The sequence below is a fragment of the Daktulosphaira vitifoliae genome, unplaced genomic scaffold (assembly GCF_025091365.1).
Source record: "Daktulosphaira vitifoliae isolate Bord-2020 unplaced genomic scaffold, ASM2509136v1 Scaffold_3, whole genome shotgun sequence".
Lineage (NCBI taxonomy): Eukaryota > Metazoa > Arthropoda > Insecta > Hemiptera > Phylloxeridae > Daktulosphaira > Daktulosphaira vitifoliae.
The window spans coordinates 45073359-45080253 of record NW_026099574.1 but is presented as its reverse complement, the minus strand read 5'-3'; the positions used below and the strand labels follow the sequence as shown (position 1 = coordinate 45080253).

Sequence of the window (6895 nt, the reverse complement as noted above, 5' to 3'; positions counted from 1 at the left end):
ACCCCCCCCCCCCGTCATTGTTAACATACTATGACGAGTCGCTCGAATGACACCGTAACCGACGTGTAATGGTACGCTCCAGTCCGCCTTAGGTTTTTTATTTTGTTTTTTGGGGTGGTGCCTATCTTTGGTCCGGGCGGTGCGGCGACGGCGTGTTGTTTGCGGAAACGTATGAACTCGCCCATGGAATTACTGCGCAGTATAGATCCAATTACTTTCAAATTACAAATGACTTATATCGTTATTGGCCATTCGATAATTGTAATAAAACTTTTTAGCAGATATATGATATTATTTATCCATTAGTTTCGTTCGTCTGTTAAAGATGTTCAATAATTTACATTAATTTATTCACATAATTCTTGTATAATTTAACGTCCTGAAAATTAATTAAATTAAATTAAAAACAACCAATCGCTACAATGAATCGTTACATTTCAAACCTATTATATTTACGAGCAGGCCCGTTCTTATGAAGTTTAAAAACTGAATTTTAAATAAAGAAAAAAATTAAAGCTAAATTATTATATTTAATATTTCTTAACAGTACAAAAAAACCCCCACTTCTAGAAAATGCTATAAGGTTCAAACAAAAATTTCATATCAATTTTGCCTACTAAAATCAAAATGATTGCTATTAACAGTACGAAATATAATTAGGCTCGTGTATATTCTAATAACGATATATTTTATGTATTTATACGTATATTTGTAATAATTTAATTTATAAATTAAAATTACTTCAAATGTTTTAAAAATATCAATTAAAGAGCTTTGGAAAAAGAAGTAATTTTTTTGAGAGCTTTTATTGAATTTTGAGCAATAATTTTATTTAAAATTGTAATAGCCGTAAGATATAAATATCTGTCTTAGTAGTTTGATCTTTTATTACCTTTAGATTCTAATTAAAACTGTCAATTTTTTCTCTTCAACATTTAAATTACTATGTAAATTTTAATATACTCATATTGAGACCAAATTCCTAAAAATTTTTCAGTATCCATTAAACAAATTCAATTGTATTTAAATAACTTAAAACTATTTGTTATTTTGTACTTAAAAAAGCCATATTTTTCATTTATTGCGTAAAATTTATATAGAATTAATATTTTTGAAAACCTTACAATATTTTTTATACATTTATAATCATGGGGTAAACCTATAAAATATTATTTTAAATATTTCAACTTATTTTTGGAAAGTATATAAAAACTTAAACATTAAAGGCTTGATGTGTCAATTTACATTTTTGCACAGATATTTAGTAAGGTACTAACAATTAAATTAATTCAACAAAAAAAAAAAATTCTTTCAATTTTAATCCACATATTCTGATTATTAGAAATTAGTTATTATCTCATAAAAAAGATTTGATACGGAAAATTTAAAAGTAAATTCGGAATTAGTGACATATAGAATCAGCAAAATTATATTTGGCACCAAAATTTATTTTCAATTATATTTCTCTATCTAATGTCTAATATCTAATTATATTTTAAAGCAAAACTTTAAATGATAATAGACATTTAATATTGAATAGTATCATTTTATTTTATCAGAAACTGTTTTTTATTTGAAATGATTTGAGTTTGTTAGTTTATTATAATTCTTAGTCAATTTTAAATAAATTTGTTATTATTATTAGAAAACTGCACTGTATATTAAATGGGTTTTACACGGTATGGTATTATTTTTTTAAAATTAGAATGTGTTATTATTTAACAATTTATTTAATTATTAGAAATTTATAATTAAAGCATATTCAACAAACAGTACCAAATTACAACGATGAGAATATATACAAACAGCAACTAATAAAAATACATGTTATTTATACCATGTAAAATACTTAAATAGACAATTATTTATAACTAATGTATTCCTCATTTCCAACTTTATTATTAAAATATTTTTATCACATTTTTTAAAAATTTAGTAATTTAAGTAACTTTTTTGACCTGAACCAACTATTTTCCAGTCCTGTGTACAAAAAAATGTTATAATATAACATAGAATATATGTAAAATAAGACTTTAAAATATGATATTATAAATTTTATTTTTATTTTACGCTTACAAACAAAGGTTCACAAATTAAAAAATTCATAAATTTACAAGAGCCCCAACATAAAAACAATAAATAGCAATTAGCAATAGCGTGTTAATATAAAAAGTGCTACCTGAGACAGCTGCCTCAGGATGTTATAAAAAGAGTAACTCTGAATCTTTTAGGGCATTCATAGCTGACGAACACAATAAATCTCTTGAAATAATGTATGTAATAATATGTATAGTTTATGTACTTATGCTTATACATATTCTAATTTTTTAATGAAAGGATTTAATCTAAAAAAATTTTTTTTTTTTGCTTAACAAAAAATTTTAAAAGGTCATCAATTATATACTATCCCTCAATACGATACTGGAGTTTAGGCATAAACTTAACACTTTGATAGTTGGACATAAAAACATTGTAAAATACCATTAAATGCTCCAAATATAAAAAATCATAGAGATTTTGTCAAATCAAATGTAATGCAGGTTCTTAATCCTATTCTTATATCTCATAAGTATAACTTGTATTCTAATTATATTAAAAATATTTTAAGGTTCTAAAAAGTAAGCTTTTGTTCCCTTATTAAGCTTCAATTGACTTAAACGATTCAAATATCAAAATATTTAAAACTTAAATCAATTATTTATTTAATATTAAACTCGATTGTTAAAAACTGGTATTATTATCCTAAATTGAGAACGTATTAAATAAAAATCTTTTGTAATCTCTAATGATAAACAATACTCCATTTCTCAGAACAAACACTGGTCGTTTATTCACCTAAATATTGATTAACCGGAAATACTTTAAAATAACACAAAATATTTATTCAATTATCGTCATTTGATAGGAATTAAGTCATAAAAACATGATTTGAATTGACTCAGATTTCTTAACTGATAACAATTTACTAGTCATTTATTTTTATTTATAAGTATATCCGAAATGTCTAACACTAATAAAAAAAGCTATTCTTGTGATTTGAAGAAATGTTGTTTCGATAATCACTTATTTAATAGACTTGTTGTTATTGAAAAATTTAAATTGTATCGATTGAAAATTGCAATCATTATTTGATCGCCGAACACAATTTTAACATTAAATAGCAAAATTGTATGCACATTTTTATGATAAATATTTTATTACCCATAGATTAATGTATAGTCTTATGACATTTATTAAAAAAACAGAACTATAATATTTTTGTACTTAAAGGGTAAACCATCAATTAGCCTCATTTTTTAAGCGATTAAGCTTAAAAATTGAAAAAAATTCTCTCGTTACCTGTAAATGTGGGTAACCTACAAAAAATTACAAATTTAAAAGTAGGGATATTTTTTTTTTTTAACTGCCATAATTTTTTCAATAAATGATTCAATCAAAATAATTTTCTTAATCGAATTTTTATAAGTCTATCTATAGTACAGTGACATTTCAGAGATTTTAGAAGTTTATGGGTTGATTTTATCAATTTTTCAGAAGTTCAATAGCATTTAAAATTTTCAATGATGGTAAACTTAAATTCAAATTTTTTAAATGTAAAAATGTACATATATAATAAAATTACTTGTAAGAATTGAAGTAATAATAATTTTGCAAGATATAATAGACTCTATTAAACTAACTAATTTTAATTAGTTAACTACACTGTATTTTTTTCTTAGTTATGACTGTCTTTCTTCTAATTTTAATATTGTCAACACTTTACTCCTTGAAATAAGTATAAACTCAACCAAATGTGCCCGCTGTATACAAACGTGCTGCATATATATACATTGATTTGTGATATTACAACCTCAACGTGTTAACTACACAAAAAAAATAGTTTTATAGGTTTGCTGGATTTTTCTTTGGTTTTAACTTATTATTTACATAGTTAATGTTTAGGGTATTTAGCTTAGTCAAAATTTATAAAACAAATAATGTATAAATATATTTATTTTTTACATTATGGGAAACGTGATTTATTCTCCCTCAACAAATTTTTGACTTTATTCCTTACATTTGTAATTGCTAATTATAAATTAACTATATCATTGTTAAAACTAGTTATGATAATGAGCGCATCAACCTACTTTTAGTCTGTTACGAAAAAAAAAAGCAAGGGCGTTCACGTAGTTATATTATTTTAAACGTTTCGAACAATTTTTTAAATATTACCCTAATAAGATTACATTTTAAGTGTAATTATTCTACTGACATGCGATAAACGTATTGCACCAATAAAAAAATAATTTTTTTTTTAAAAATATATAATTATTATATATGCAGATTAAATTGAAGAAATTATACAGTAATTTTATTAAGATCAACGCAAATGCCGGACGAGACCTTGATCAGTAACCATTCATGTATATTCACAAAGATACTATTTTTAAGGCGCTCTTGACATATCTAATGTGCGTTATTCAAATAAAGCACCTTAGTAGTTAACATCAAACATTCAGTATTGATACCAGTTATACTACTTTTTTGTATTATAAACCAGTTTTGTTATAATATTTCAGTCATTTATACAGTTTTTGAAAATAGATAAGTATTGTTTTTTTATTTGAAGCGTTTAATTATAATATTAAATTAAATAAAAAATGTTAATAAGTTAAAAGATGATTTATGATTTGGTTGGAAGACCAAACCACACCCTAAAAGGTCCGGAGACTATATTTTACACTGTGTATATTATAACTGTTAATCTAAAATAAATCCCATTATACCTCTTAGTATTATTTTAATTTGTCTGAATGAATTTGATAATCTGAAAATAATATGTTGATAAACAAATAATTTTTTTTCATGAATTTCCAAAGCAAGTCTTTTTTTTAAATGCATTAATATTTTAGTAGTAACTTATTTATAACTTTAGTATAGAGGTATTACTTAACAATATTTAAAAACTGTATTTAATAATTGTAACAAGGTGCAAGTTTCAAAAATAATAAAAACACTAGTGATTGAACGCTAGACCCACTTAATTTCTCTTAGAATAATCATTTTTTTGTGATTTTTTTTTTAGTATACTTTTTAGTTATATTTTTATGTTCAACCCTTATATCTTATTAGGATGTTAACACCCTAGTAAGATTTATTTTTTGAAGTGGCAACATAATGAATTAGTTTTTTACATATAAAGTAGTGTAGTTAAGAAAATGACTTATCGATAGCAACTTTTGGGTTATTTTAGAACATTTTTATTTTATTAAAATTTTTATACCTAGACGGAGGAGAAGTGGCATCGAGAAATGCCTAGTAATAAAAATAAGAGCTGCTTCAACTTACCTACAGTTAATACTTTAAATTGTTAATAACTATTGAAATACTGGTCAATAAATTGTAATCGATCAGTTATTTTCTTAACTAGATCGTTTTCTATTTTATAATCTGGTTAAATATGTATTTTACCGTTAAAAATAATTTAAAGTTGTTATATCTTTTTTTTTTTTGACATGGTATCGAAGACTGGGGGGGATACTGACGCTAATCATTTCCCCCCCCCCCAGCTACCATCGTTTATTGTTCTTAACTTCACTATACAATTTATTTACGGTTAAATAAAGTTAAATATAGTTGTTATATCTATAAGGGATGATTATCAAAATATTTTATAACAGATAAATGGAGAAACATATGTAATTAACAATAAAAAAAAAATTATTATTTTAAAAGAATTGTCTTGAGTCTTTTTAAAGAATCACTCTATATAAAGTTTGATCAATAAGTTCAGTAGAAAAAGTATTATATAAATGTATATATTATTTCTCTATAATAATGAACGGGCGTTCCAAATCTGGCCCCTAAAGGTAACAAATAGGCCTACCAAAAATATTAAGTACCATATTTGTTTTTTTTTTTATTTTTATTATTGTTGCTGTATATCCAATGAAACTTGTTTGATTGTCTATGCGTGATTGATGATTGATTTACTTATTGATTATCAAAGAGTATCGAATTTGAAAAAACTAGCCTAGGATAAACGGTGCCATTTTTTTTATTAGACTATATTATTTTATATATTGATATTAAATCATGTTAAGTTTGTATTAAGTTTATTTTAAATTCTAATGCATTTTATAACTAATATTTGGTTTCTTTTTCTGGTACATGAAAATTTTGTGTTAACCATCGGCCTGTCATATAAACTAATATAAAGTCTATATCATGTTACTTCCAATTTCATAACTGGATTTAATTACTATTAGTTAAAGAAATAATTTTGTTGAGATCAATGGTTTTTATTATTATATATTAATAAAAAATATAAATTCTAATAATAATTCTAATAATAANTATTATATATTAATAAAAAATATAAATTCTAATAATAATTCTAATAATAAAAATAAATTCTTATAGTTGTGTTGTCAGCTGGATTCGTCATAGACATGAATAAGTATTATTACACCAAAAAATTTTACACAATGCCGTTTAATGCTGAAAGAGAAGCTGTACGCTAAGTAAGAACGCGATGGTCTAAAACAAGTTTGACCGACAAAAGAAACCAACTACCGATCTACACGTGGACATCACACGAAGCGTACAAAACGCTCTAACAACACAATGGTCTTATAATAATAATCATCATAATAGTATTCTTATAGTAAAACCCAGAATATTCTCAAACTAGCAGTGTTTTACTATTGTGCTTATGGTTTAAACTGGTTCTGTCCGCACACAAAAAACAAAAACTCATCGGGTGGGCTGCATATTAAAAAACCAAACAAAAAAACCAACAAGTAATACAATACTTACACGTCTTTAGAAATAAGGAGTTCAAGTATTGACGAACTTTGATATGGTTTTCCGCATGTATACGGTTGTTGAAGACCCTTTGATCTCTACCGGA

General features: G+C 24.5%; 1 protein-coding gene across 1 annotated transcript in view; it reads left to right on the top strand.

Moving 5' to 3' along the window:
* LOC126902882 (uncharacterized) overlaps positions 1-6895 on the top strand; it is a 72202-nt gene that overhangs the window by 10979 nt on the left and 54328 nt on the right. The gene's annotated exons all lie outside the window — the stretch shown is intronic.